Here is a 14,713-nt window from a genome sequence, read left to right on the forward strand (position 1 = left end):
CTGGGGAAAAAGTTCTAAGTATGTAAATGTGTCTCTAAATTTTTAAGCAAGTCTGGTGCCTCTCACAGAGCTTTTCAGCAGGCACTCTACACTTCCAGCAGGAGCCCCAGCAGTTTACTGGGAGCAAATCAAGGGTTGTATTCTGAAAGAACATTTGCAGGTTGATCCCCTCAGATATTTCATTTTTTTGCCTGATGTTCCCAGTGCTGGGATCTGTGGTATGAGCGGGAGTACCCTCTTTACTTGAAGCAGAAGATTCATTTTCAGCTCTCACAACTGAAAAGAAATGCTGAAAACCATAAACTCAAAAAAGATGTGGACATCTAAACAGCCACCAAAAGGTTTGAGTGGTTTGGGGCAGTGAAACTGAACTTGTGGTTGTCCCTCTGCCTGTTGCACATGAGAAATCTGATTCTAAGAGTTATGCTCCCATGGTCAGTGAAGAGAAGCACACTAAGTACTTACCTATGCAGTTAATTCTCCAAATTTGATCATCAAATACTGCAATAAACTCCTCTCAAACAAGTTCCAGATTCAGTACTATTTGCAGAAATAGTAACAACCAGCATTTGGCAGCCACTGAGAAACCTGTTATTTTCTAATGGGCTGTTCATGATGACCCCAAATAGACAAAATTAACCTAATAAGGTGTTCATTATGTATAATTTACCAGCTTGTGCAAGTGTCAGTCCAGAACACAGGACCACGCCTGACCTTTTAATAGACACGTTTTTCTAACAACTACTTTCCAGCAGGCTGTGTTGTAAAGCAGCTCAGCTTTTATCCTGGTGACTGATCAAAGTATCCCTCCTCCCCTCTGGCACTGAGCATCCCGCTCCATTAATGCTCCACACTCTTATCACACCTCTTCAGTCCTGTTCCTGTGATGAAGGGCAGGAGCTGCACTGTGTCTTCTGGGCACTCTCAGAACATCTCTATTGCAGGTACAGGCCACTAGAAAAGGAAAATAAAAGGCATCAAGCACAGAAGCAGAGGGGCGATGACAGGAGGTGGTGTGTCTGGCAGGTCAGCGTGTGTTGGGATGGGATGTTATCCAGGTGAGCCTGCTCTACGTCAGAGTCCGTGGATCGATGTGAAACATCCCCAGGTCAGGGCCCTGACTCTCACACTGATGCAAACAGCCACAGCTGCTAAAATGTCACAGCCTGTCCTGCCCCTGCACCCCATGTGACCATCCCCAGCAGGCACAGCAGCAGTCTCTGGCACCCACCTCTGCTGGCAGCACACACACACCAGCCAGCCTGCAGATCAGGAGCCAGGAACACCGGGATGTGTTCCCCGCTGCAAGGCTGGTCACCTTTGGTGGCTGCTCTGTCAGCAGCTGGGACACCCCCACTCTGATCTGCCGGGGCTTCTGTGGTGCAGTGAGTTCAAGATTCACCCCTTCACCTCCAACCCATTAAAGCCAATCTCAGGAGCAAAAGGGGTTTGCAAAGGGACAGTGGCAAAACAGCTGCCTATGAAAGGAATCATCATACTGCATTGAACACTGGCTCCTGAGGCAGAGCACCAAAGCATGAAGCTATAACCAAAGTCTGCAACTACTCAGCAGCCCTGAAAATCTCAGGGCCTGTTCTCAGCTCCAGTGAGTGCTTTGGGAAGTTCCTCTTCTATGGCTTTGATGTGGGGCTCAAAGCACCTTCCCCACGGTGAGGAAGAGGCAGCTGTCTGCTCCAATGTGGTGAGACCTCACCTGCAGTGCTGCTTCCAGCTCTGGGATCCTCAGCACAGGAAGAATGTCATCTCATTGGAGCAAGTCCAGAGGAGGCCACCAAGTTGATCAGAGGGATGGAGCACCTCTCCCATAAGGAAAGGCTGACAGAATTGGGGTTGTTCAGCCTGGAGAAGTTCTGCAGTGACCTAATTGCAGCCTCCCAGTCCCTGAAGGAGCCTACAGGAAGGATGGAGAAACACTATTTACAAGGGCCTGGAATGACACAATGAAGGGGAATGGCTTCACACTGAAAGAGATTAGGTTTAGATTGGATATTAAGAAAAAATTCTTCCCTGTGAGAGTGGTGAGGCCCTGGCACAGGTTGCCCAGAGAAGCTGTGGCTACCCCATCCCTGGAGGTGTTCAAGGTTGGATGGGGCTTGGAGCAACCTGGGCTAGTGGAAGGTGTCCCTGCCCATGGCAGGGGGTGGAACAAGATGAGCTTTAAGGTCCCTTCCAACCCAAAGCATTCTGTGATTCTGTCTCAAATCCAAAGGAAAACCACAGCCCCCATCTGAAGTGATGCCATGTGGTGCTCCCACTACCTGTCTGGAACCCCACGGGCTCCTGCATCCCTTTCCAGGGTGTCCCCTGTCCCTGTGTGCCTGCCTTTACCTCTTTTGGTCTGTGAGGTGAGGAGGACCCAGTCAGCTAACTCCTAAGTCCTTCTAACCAACACAGGTGCAGAACAGTAGCCAAATCTATCTACATTAAAGACCAGCCTACATAGGCTGGGGGATTTTTAATATGGAAGGTCCTTTCCTTTGGGGTACAGTTTCCTCTCACTTGAATCAATGATCATTTGTTACATTAATTCAGAGACAGAAATCAGCTACACAGCATTCATGCTCTTTAATTGTCCAGCCTGAAAAATCAATGCTTTTATTGAATTAGCCAGTTGCCACAGCAAGTTTCCTCTGATTTCTATGGCTCCCATGAATCAATAGGAGTCTGTTATTGCCTCTAAGCAGAGCAAAGTCAGACCCCAAGTCACACTGCTGGATGAAAACACAAATCTTCCTGCAGAATTCTGTGCATCAGGTGGGTATGGGACCACCTGGCAATTTGCCAAAAAAGTATCTCCAAAGTCTTCCTGCCTTGCCTCACCAACTGCTCTCAGCTCATAACTCCAGCCCTGCTTAACAATTCTTGTCTCCCACGCTCAGTATCTTCTGTTTTCCTGCTTCCTTATCAGGTTTTCCTCTGCCATAGGCAAGACCTTCAGCTGCTGCCTCCAGACTGTCTTAGGTGCAGGTGTCTGTGCCAGAAACACCTTTCCCTGCACAGGCCTGCATCTGAGAATCCTAAATGCCTCTCCAGGACTCCCTTCCCTGTACTGGTGGCAATAAGTCATCTTTAACTGCTGGTCCAAATATTTAGGTGTTTGGGTTTTTGGTTTTGTTTTTTTTCTTTTTTTCCCCACAAAGGTAATTTTGTTGTTGTTCTTTTCCAGCCTTCCCATAAAAGTAGCCATTTTTTATCAGCACAGCTGGCTGGGAAGCGTGACTCATACATAAATTACCACTTTTACTGCACTCCTGCCCTTTGTCAGCTCTTCTGCTGTCAGCTAGGTGGGACAGCACCATTATTCTTCAGTGTTTAGCAAACACTCTCCACATAATGGGCGGTGCTGTAAATAAATGAAAATAAGACCTGAAATGAAACGCAAGCTGACTGACAGGGCTTTTGTGAAGCCATCTGAGCTTTGCAGGGGTTTAATCAGCTGTGCTGCACTGTTACATGGCACTTACAATGGCTCTGCCTCACTGCCATAGTGTCAGACAGGATCCCAAGGGGATGGCCATGGAAATCAGGTCTTTAGCTCTTTTACCCATGGCACACTTGGGTTGATTAAGAACGATCTGTGCCTTACGGGCTGAGAAGCACCGTGTGACTTGTGCCTGGCATGAAATGATGGATAGCCCAGCACTCATTGCCTAATCAGAATTTCTTCCAGGAAAATCGGGGGAAGTGGTAGAAATTAATGCTTAGCAATGGCAGGGCTGCAGGAAATGTCAGAACTGATGGGGGGAACTTCCAAAGAGAAATTGGCCCTTCGTTAGTGAGGGCAGAAGCTCATAAAAATCCTGTGCAAACACATTTTGGTCATGTTGTAGAGAAGAGAACACAGGGGAAAGGCAAGGATTGCAAAGATGACAGTGCTAATGTGAGCATGAGTGAAAATCAGGGAGAAACCACAAAGCAAGCTCAGGAGGGCTGCAGGATTTCAGCTGCCAGGTGGAAATAAAAGAAATTAGTGCATTGCATGACACAGCTCAAACTGGGGCATCAAAGTGGTATGAATAGTATTCCATGATGTTCTTTGTAGGAGGAATAGCAGTGTTTTCACAGTGCCAACAACAAGAGGCTTCTGAATGCACAGTGCTGGAAGTGGATATTATTTGTGTAGTACTGCCTACCCTAAACACCCAAAACTTTCAAGTTAGGCTTGGGAACTGTGAAAGCAGCTTGAAAATTGACAGGTGTATTAAAACACTCCATATATTCTCAATGTTTGCCTTCTAGTTTTCAACCTTCATGCAACTTTCAGTCACAGCTTTCAGTTTTCTGAAGTAAATGAATTAGAGCTTCATTCTCTGAATGAAAAAGCAAACAAACAAACAATGAAACCAAACCTCAAACCACCAAAGTCTCATCTCCTCAGAAAAAAACACCCAAACCACTAATTATTCCAAGATCTGCAGTGAAATTATGCAATCAGCTACAAAGCAGGTAGCAATGAGGCTTTAGGCAGAGGAGAACACAAATACTGATGGCAGGGAAAAGGTGAAATCAGAAGGTGGGAAAGGACTGGAAGGAATCAATCTAGTCCTGCTCACACCAGCCACACCCAGCAGGAGCAGGCACAGCCTCTGACCTGGCCCCGTGTTAAGCCAAGCCTGGCCCAGCCAGCAATGTCATATACTTTGGTTAATAATGTGGGGCTTAATCTACTCCCTGCTATAGCTCTGCCTTATTTCTGCTGTGCTAGGGTAGGATTTGCTCCAGTTGTCACACTGGAGGTCTGCAACAGAGCTGGAGAGCAGACTTCAAACACCAGACTTGCCACAGCCTTGGCAGTTATCCCTGCTTCTTGGGAAGACAAGGAACTCCATGAAATTCAGCATTCAGGGTCTTCCCAAGAGGATCTCTTTAGCCTAAAATGTCTCTGAAGAAAAGAGCCACCCTTTTTCCAGGTGGGGTGATGCTGATGACTCAGTAAAATTCCAATCAGTGGGCCAGTAAAGGACTTTGGCAAAGAAACATCAGAACTGAATAAAAATACAGGATGTGAAGAATTAACATCTTTTCCCCAAACTATAACATTAGGCCTGAGTCTCCAACATTAATCCAGGAGTCAAAAACATTTCACAAGGTTCAGTAAAATGTATTCTTCACTCCAAGTCTCAGTGTGCTCCTTGCCATGGCCAATGGCATCAGTGGGATTTGATGCTGCCTAACACTGGGATTTTGGTCCCTTGCAGTGGTCAGTCTATGCAGGAAGAACTCCCCATGTTCTATATGAAGGATTTCTATCTGACCCATTGGATTAAGCTGCCTCTTGCCTGGAGAAATCATTCTTCTCCCCATTGTGTGTTATGATGCTGATGTGTGCTTGTGACATGGGTTAAATGGACACAAACAGACCCAAGAGAGACTTTATCCAGGCGCGACAAGGTGTGTATTTATGTGAAAAACAGTGTAAATAAAAACAAAACAAAACAAAAGAGTCCTGCTTTCCAGCTCTTCAGAAATAGCTAAATATTGCATATTGTCAGCAAAATTTTATGTTTTGGGAATTCTGTCCCCAGCATGTTTTGCTCCTTTTCAACTGGTCAATAAAACACAGCAAAATAAACTGAAGTGTTACCCTGTCCTTATTTGTCACCCAAATCTTAATAGAGAATGGGATGAGGTCATAATTATGTGATTGATGATATTACAGGGCTGGAGAAAACATTAGAGAAAACATTAGTCAGGTAAATTGAAGAACCCTCCTGAAAGTGTGTAGCTGTGTTTTGCAGGAAGTCCCAATAAATTCCCTCTGGCCCTGCTGCCTTGGCCTGAGTCCCAGGCTCAGTTCTTCCTACTGAACTCCTACAGGGCCAAAATTGTCCCCCCCACGTGGCTGTTAATTTAGCCCAGAAAAACAGCTCCACACAATTAAAGCAGGACTGAGAGCTCCAGGGATTCCAGAACAAGAGCCACGGAGCACAGATGGGCACAGGGACACAGTTTCCATGCCTGAAACGTATGGAGACAGCCAGAAGCTAATGTGGGGAAAGGTACACCACGCAAATCCAGTGCTGATCCTGCCCCAAAAGGGTCAGGACTCAACAAGCAAGTCAAGACCCAGCTTGAATACTGGCAGGAGCCATGAGCAGCACCACTGCAGCTCCAGGTAATTAGTACCTGCCTCAGCTCTGCCTGGGGAGGGGTGGTGTTTGTCATCCCCATCCTGAAGGCTCCCTGCCTCTTCCAGGTGGATGTGCCACAGGAACACAGGCAGTCTGTGCCCAGGATTGATGGAACTCAGTCCTGCCCAGGGCTTTTCACCAATAGATTTCAACTGCACTGAAAATACAGACATGCTGTTGCCCCCATTTCATGCAGGGAAGTGCCAGTACCCCTCCCTGAATTCCCACAGGGTTACTGTAACCTTGCATTTCCCAAATCTGGACTGCGTTTACCTGGGGACCCTGGTTAATGGAATAGTAGCTACCTGATTAAATCCTAATTTTCTGGAAAGTACTATCTGGAAAATGACAGTGTTTATTCTAGAATCTGGAAATGTTCATTTTATGGCCTTCTGAACAATTTCAAATACTTGGTTTTTAATGAAAAGCTGAGAAACTTGGCTTTGACTGAGGTGAAAAATTAAAGGTTTGTTTTAATAATGTTTTCTGTGTAAAAAAAAAAAAATCAACAACAAAAAAACAACGCTTCCTTTTCTAGTCATTCCTACCCACAAAGCTTCTGCGAGATGATTCTGAAAAGCCAGAATTTGCTCTGTTGCAACTGGAGACTCTGAGCAAGGAAGGTCAGAAGAGAAGGAAAGAGCCACAACTGATTAGGAATGCAGGGCATACAGGATAACAGCATTTCAGAAAGCACAAGAAACTCCTGGGGAATCCAAAGCCATCGAGTTTTGAACACAGAAAAGAGACAACATTTATTTTCTTTTTGTTTTCCTCCACAATTTTTTATTAAAATGTTATCCATGTTTCTAAGGCCAAAATGGAGTGATCTAGTCCAGTTACTTAGGAGGAAAAAAAGGAAAAGAATAAGAAATTTATGAAAAAATGTTTCTCTCTTTCATTCTGTTATTAAAATTAGCCTGTGTAAAATCAGCAAAATCTGAAAATGGTTGATTTGCTGCAACTAAACTCATCTTCCATGAGGATAAACTCATCTGCCAGGCAGAGGCTGCTCCAAGCCTCGCTGGCTGTGGCCCTGGCTGCTGTGTGATCTGGCCACATCTGCTCACACAGCCCTGTGTCCCTTTCCCTCCTCCTGTTTAGCCATGATTTCTATTCCGCTCACAGGGGCTTGCGGCAAGCCCTGTTTTTATCCTGTATCCCGGCTCCTGGGGGGCCGGATCACAGAGACCTCCAGTGTAACACACAACCACCCACCTATGGCTGTCCTTCCAGGAGAGCCTCCCTGGGCCCCCTTTGGCAAGCTGCTGTTTTTTCAGGCATGCTGGAAAATGGCAGCTCTGCCTGCACTGGCTGTCAGGTCTCCTGTGAGCCTGTTAGCAATGGGACAGGTTTCCTGGGTCCCCCAGAGAGCTGGAAATGAATATAGGCTCACAGCATCCCCTTCCCTGTTAGCCAGCTCCTGGATGTTAGAAGGGTGAGTTTCATGGTGGGATGGGGTTTGTGACTAAAGCCTTCAGAGCCAATGTGGGCTAGACTTCCACTCAGGGAAGTCACTGTTTCCTCCCTGTCTCTTCCCTAGAAAAGTGTTTCAGGAAGTGTGACCCAAAGATGACTGGGGCTGGACTGCTGTACAGAATGCCTGCATTCCTTAATCTGTTGCAAGTTCTCTTGCCAGGCTTCACCGATTTCCAGATGCTTCTCGGCCACCAGAGCTGTCACTCTGTTTGCACTGTGTTCTAATAAAAACTCCTCAATGATGATTTTTGCTCTGATTTTTGCTGTAGATCCCCCAACAGATGATGCCTTGGTGGACAGCAAAACTATGTCACCTATTGCTCCAGGCCCTCACTGGGACACAGGAGAACACCCTGCCCATGGAGCATTTCATGAGCTCCCAGATCCTGTCGGAGCAAATTCCACCTATCTGGGGAACCACAATGAATTAACATGCAAATTGAATCCTGAGCCAAGATTCATGTCACTGTCATCTTTATGTATTAGACTGTAGATCATGAAAGGAATTATGCTCCAGCTGGCTAATTAAGTAAACATGAAGCAAACGAGGGTGGCAGATGGGGGTCTGAGAGCCGGGGTTGAGGCAGAAAATCCTCGTGTGACGATGGGCAAGTTTGTGAGGGGCAGCTTTGAAATGCACTAATGACAATGGGAGACCATTCATGGGACCTTGAGGTGGACTCCTGTCCATGTCCATGCACAATTTCCACTTCCTCTGCCACAGAGAGCAGCAAACAAAGGGACTGTGGGATGAGACAGGGCTTGAGAACAAAGCTTCTCTCTGCCCTCTGTGTACAGACTGGGGTCTTCCCAAAGGTCTTTGCCAGCACTTGACTCAGCCCAAACCTCAGTGCTCCCAGGCAGCTACAGCTGGCTTTGCAGCACCCTTCTGCCTCATCCAGGGAAACTGCAGCCAACTGATGGGGAACCCCGCCAGATTCCCAGTGTAAAGACAGAAGTGCCCTTTCTTGCATAGGCATCTTTGATGGTTCCACCCCGACGCCAGAAGAAAATCATCCCCATTTTAGCTGTCATAGCGCGCTCTAGTGGGAGCCGGTTCCCTGCACGGCTCGGCAGCGTCCTGGATGGACTGCTCTCCCAGCAGCATCCCGGCAGCACTGCTCTCCCGGATGCATCCCAGCAGGACTGCTATCCCTGCTGCAGCCCTCTCACCCAGGGACACAAATGAGTGTCCAAAGAGCTGAGGGCAAAGGGAGACAGCTATAAAACCAGCTCCTCTGGGAAAGAATCAGCGATTTGAATTGCCCAGAGAAGCTGTGGCTGCCCCATCCCCAGAAGTGTTCAAGGCCAGGTTGGATGGAGCTTGGAGCAACCTGGTTTAGTGGAAGGTGCCCCTGCCCAGGGCAGGGGGTGGAATGAGATGAGCTTTCAGGTCCCTTCCAACCCAAACCATTCCATGATTCTATGGTGCTATGAGAAGGTAAAGCAGCCTGTTACTTGCAGATAATGCTGTTTCTCTGCAACTACGTCAAAAAAACCCCCAAACAAAATATTTCCCCCTCTTTTCTTTTTCCTGGGAATCCTTCCTTTCACACAAATAGCTCGAGAAGGCACACGAAGAACCTCAGCGTGGGTGAGATTACTTTTTTTACTGCAAACCCCATATTTACAATCACAGAGCTGTTCAGTCACACCCTTCAAGCATCATCTTCCCCCACGCTGCCTGTTGGTAACATTCCAGCACCACCGCGTCCCTCCTGCTCAGCTGAGGCAGCTCTGAGGCCACATGGCCTTTCTGTAAAACACCTCTTTGCCCTTTGCCTGCACCTCCCAGGCTGCTTCCTCCCCCACCAACACAGGGCTTCCTGCTCTCTGATTCATTCTGCATGTGGGTTTCAGACCATAGAGCGGGCACCAAGTCGCCAAGAGAAGACACTATTTCTTACCTTTTTGTTATTATTATTCTTTCCATGCTTGGATAGGAGCAAGCCTCTGTGAGGAAGGGAATGGGAGCATTCAGAAAATAAATCGTTGTTCACTTTATGCACCTTTGGGTCTCATTCATAACCCAGAGCATTAGGAGAATAACTCAGGTTGAAATCTGCAATATTTATTCCATTACAAGGGAATTGTTTCTTCTGCAGAAAAAGCACCAGACATTGATATCGAAGGTGTGGGAAGACTGACCACTTGTGTTGGTGAGTGAAGAGGGGATGAGACCTTCACACCCCAGGTCAAATTGTCCAGGCAAAGCTCTTTGGTGCCCCTGAACTTTAGTTAAGAGGCTCATTGTCATCTCTGCAGCTACGGGGGACCCTGAGCAGCGATTTACAAGGACAGGCTGGCACACGGCGTGCCATGGATGTGATTTAGCTGGGACCTCTGAGGAACACAGTAAAACAAAAGCTGCTCCAAGCTGATAAGGGTTGAAAAAGAAACTCAAAATGCATCAGGGCTCTGAAGCCTCTCTGTTATTGTGGCATTCTCCAGGATAACCTGTTTGTCAGCTCCGTGCTGAACCTACCCCAGAGGTGTGGCAACTGTGGCAAGTGGCACAGGCAGCGCGAGGCAGGTTTTGAACAAGGTTCAACAGAGCAATACTTAGCACCAAAAAGATTTTACCTGCAGTTCTCATGAACCCTGAAAGGAAAAGGCAGATAACCCAAAAGCCTGGATTTGGCACCAACCATCGAGAAACAGCCTGGATTCAATTCCACTCCCACCTCTACTGTTGTGCAACATTTGAGACAGGCCACTTGAAGCCTCTTGAGCATGCACCTTCATGAGAACTCAGCTTTGCAGTAAGCAATCCCATAATACTGGGGATTGTAGGAGGGTGGTCTCTGTGAGACTGGAGAAACTGAGGCCCAGTGCCTGACAAATGGCATCCTGAAGGAAGAGACCAGACACCAGACCAATGCAGACAAGGCAGTGTCCCCTGTGAATGTAACATCTTCCTCATCTATACTTCCTTGCTTCCCATTTCAATAACTGCCAGTGAAGAAAACAGAAAACAGGAGCTGGTGTAGGACAGAGATGTATTTCTCTTACACCTTGCTGAATACCATCATGCTGAGACATCACAACCTTTGCTTGAAGGCAGCTCAGAAAGAGTATAAAGCAGTCAAGGGGTTGTTTGTGTATGATTAGGGAGATATTTAAATGAAAGCAGAGCCCGGTAAAGGAAAATAAACCTGATATGATGCAGCATTTCAAAGCTGAAGATTGTTTTCATACAGGCAGAGATGCCCCCAATACCATGCTCAGCCTCATGGCTATGAGACACCTCACTGGGGTAGGGCAGATCCAGGTCAGACACTGGTGTAATGCTCATCACTGACGACACTTCATCTCTGAAGCCCCAAACCAGATGAACTTCAGACTTCCACTTCAGATGGAAGTCCTACATTTTGGCTGGGTCTTCTTCTTAGTCCACTGCCAAGCCCAGCCCACCCCTCTGCCAGCCTGCAGGCAGCTGCAGGATCCCAACTTGTTCGCTTCCTACCCAAACAAATTAATAGACAGCCAGATTAATCTCGTGCTCTACACTCCTCTTGGTCTGATACATGAAAAAAAAACCACAGTAGAAAACAGACTTACAATAGGGGCTCAGAGCCAGGCTAAAAATCATTGCTTGCTCCCTACAATCTCAAAAGAAGGGAATCTAGGGTACTGCCAAACAACAGCCAAACCAGGAACATCATCCCTTTTGTATGCCTCTATTCAGCCTCATCCTCTTTTTACTTCTCCTTATTAACACAGCAGAGCACAGCGCTAATTAAGCCTGATTTTTCTTTCTTGGATGTAGGCCCTAATATGATTTAAAAATAACCTTAATGTGGTATTTGTAATTCTAGCATTTACCTCTCCCCATGATTTCCAATATGATGTGACTGCATTCTTGGCTCAAGAAAAGCTTCTGTAACGCTTTAAAACACCAGGAAAAAGCTCCAGTGAGACCTCATTCCTATTGAATAAATGATGGGACATGAACAGAGCATAGGATATTTGAATATCCTTTAAACATCACCAAAACCAGTTAATTAGTTAAGCTCTACAAAGCAAAACTGAACCTCTGGGGAGGCAGACTGCTTTCCCTGCATGGCCATCCCCAAATCAGGACAGATCTATCACCACCAAATGCTGACACCCCTCTAGCACACAGCCAGAATGTCCCTTCTTGGATGTCAATCATGGAGTCATGGAATGGTTTGCGTTGGAAGAGACCTTAAAGGTCACCTCAATCCACCCTCCTGCCATGGGCAGGGACACCCTCCACTAGACCAGGTTGCTCCAAGCCCCATTCAACCTGGCCTTGAACACTTCCAGGGATGGGGCAGCCACAGCTTCTCTGAGCAACCTGTGCCAGGGCCTCACCACCCTCACAGGGAAGAATTTCTTCCTAACATGCAATCCAACCCTGCCCTCTGTCAGTGTGAAGACATTCCCCCTTTTCCTGCCACTCCAGGCCTAAATAGTCTCTCTCCCTCTTTCCTGTAGACTCCCTTCAGGTCCTGGAAGGCTGCAATTAGGTCACACCAGAGCCCTCTCTTCTCCAGGCTGAACAATCGCAGTTCCCTCAGCCTTTCCTCATTGGAGAGCTGCTCCATCCCTCTGATCATCTCGGTGGCCTTCTCTCAACTCACTCCAACAGGTCCGTGTCCTTCCTGTCCTGGGACAGGGGGAAAGCCCAAACCACCCCCTGCCACACCAGGCCCTGCACAAACAAAACCCCAACTCACGCACCAAGGGACAACGAACTGCTGGAGCTGCAGCAGAGCCAATGCCACTATTGACAGTGATAATGTCCCTCTGACTGTTTGTCCCAAGGCAGAAGCGTCCCTGTCCTCATGGACACAGGCTGACAGGGCCAGCAGCTGGAAAACACAACTGCTCTCCAGCCTGGATAAACATGCAGAGCTCCCTCGGATTGTTCATTTGCACAGACATTAATCACCACCAGAGCCCACCTCAGCTGCACTCCTTGTGCAACTTTTATTCTCTCAAAGGTGTGCATTTTCATAATGATGGTGCTCATGTACCACTTAACAGTATATTTCCATTTGGCCCCAGCCACCTTCCTGAGCAGTAATTTATTACTGCTTGTCACTGGCTGCTACTGAGAGTAAGGCACAAACTAGGTTTATTTGGTCTGCTTGGTATTTCTTGCTTGACTCTTTCTTGCACAGACAATACTGCCGAAGGCCAGAGAGTCACAAATCAAAACAGCCAAGTTTCTGGGCCTTCCAGTTGCACTTGTGTTGTACTTCCCAACTTTTTGTCTGCAAGAGCTAAAAAATTTCATTTATTTCTTCTTTTTTAATGGAAGGAGGGACTGCTTTTTAATGGTAGTCTGACTGCTCTAGGAGCTGCAAGTGTACAGTGAACACCTGTGTGGACATGAAAATGTGAGACAAGTACTCAGGGCCTGCCTATGCTGATTTTATTGCTTAAGGACCTGATTCAATATACCAGATATGGCCAGGGATTGTGCTGCAAATTAACTGCAGAGCTCTCTACCTGCAAAGCAGCATGGGGCTGCTGCTGTCCCAGTGCTGCACCTTAACCCTGCTGGGGTGTACAGGGGCACAGTTCAGATTTTAAGCAGCCAAAACCAACAGTCAGAAGCTGGAATAAAAACAAGAAAAGCTCTTTTGCAGGGAGTATCGGGAAATTTGGAGGCCCACAGAGAAAAAAAGCTCCCGCCTGTTAGTTTCCCTTACAGAGAAAAATAAAAACTAAATAAAGGAAGAAAAGCATGATTTTACTGTTAGCAAACAATTTTTTACCTCAGACTTGGTAAACAAGTGTTTTGTCTCTGCCCCTGTGTAAGCTCCGTGAGAGGATTTTCCACAGATGAAATTCCAGTGAGTATTCCTGTGAAAAATTAATTGTCCTTATTGCACCACCTTTCACTGCAATGAGGCATTGCCTCACCTACACCTCATTTTTCACCGGTGTACTAAGCTGGGTATCCTATCACTCCTATCACTGAGGAGGCCCCACAAAACCTTTTACCCTGGCCTGAAGGTGCTTGGCCTGAACACATCAGGCTAGTGGCCACCTTCCCTGTCCCCACGGGGACCTGGGGAGCAGGGTCACCACCAGCTACAGCCCAGGTGGGGCACAGGGGGGCTGTGCCCCCTGCTCACCCCAGCACTGCTGCCCTTTGCCTGCCTGTCCCCCATGCCCGCAGGCTGTGCACCCACACACACATGTACATACATATGGATGTGTATATGTACATATGGATGTGTATACATATGTATATGTGTCCAGCTCTGGGCTCATCAGCACAAGAAAGACAAGGAGCTACTGCAGAAGGTCCAGCGGAGGCTGCAAAGATGATGAAGGGTCTGGAGCATCTCTCCTATGAGGAGAGACTGTGGGAGCTGGGCCTGGTTAGTCTGGAGAAGACTGAGAGGGGATCTCATGAATACATATAAAATTTCCAAGGTGAGTGTAAAGAGGAGAGTGCCAGACTCTTTTCAGTAGTGCCCAGTGACAGGATAAGGAACAATGGCCATAAACTAAACCACAGCAAGTTCCACTGCAACATGAGGAAGAAGTTGCTTCCATGGAGGGTGGCAGAGCACTAGAACAGGCTGTCCAGGGTGGTCCTGGAGTCTCCCTCTCCGGAGATATTTCAAGCCCACCTGGACATGTTCCTGTGTCACCTGCTCCAGGTGACCCTGCCTGGGTAGGGGAGTTTGACTGCAGGATCTCCAGAGGTCCTTTCCAACCCCGGCTATTCTGTGATTCTGTATGTGTGATGCATCCCTGTCTGTGGCACATACATGTACGCGTGTGTGTATGTGTGATGCATCCCTGTCTGTGGCACATACATGTACGCGTGTGTGTATGTGTGATGCATCCCTGTCTGTGGCACATACATGTACGCGTGTGTGTATGTGTGATGCATCCCTGCCTGTGGCACATACGCGCACTGCGCACACGTGTACCGGGAGCACCCGCGGGCACACACGTGTCGCACACACAACACGTCTGACCACGGGGCACTTCCACCGCACACCCTCTGTGGCGCACCGAGGACACGCGTGCGGCCCAGACACACGTGCCCGCACCCCCGGCCGAGGCACCGCCGCCTCTCTCCATTCCCC

General features: G+C 47.7%; 1 long non-coding RNA gene across 1 annotated transcript; it reads right to left on the reverse strand.

Moving 5' to 3' along the window:
- Positions 1-526: 526 nt before the first annotated feature.
- LOC135416967 (uncharacterized) lies at positions 527-13,470 on the reverse strand. Its single transcript, XR_010431835.1, has 3 exons — positions 13,382-13,470; positions 1,715-1,912; positions 527-954 (listed from the first exon to the last, which is right to left on the reverse strand). It is a non-coding gene; the product is annotated as an uncharacterized LOC135416967 (long non-coding RNA).
- Positions 13,471-14,713: the final 1,243 nt, after the last annotated feature.

The sequence above is a fragment of the Pseudopipra pipra genome, chromosome 7 (genome assembly GCF_036250125.1).
Source record: "Pseudopipra pipra isolate bDixPip1 chromosome 7, bDixPip1.hap1, whole genome shotgun sequence".
In the NCBI taxonomy this organism is placed as follows: Eukaryota; Metazoa; Chordata; class Aves; order Passeriformes; family Pipridae; genus Pseudopipra; species Pseudopipra pipra.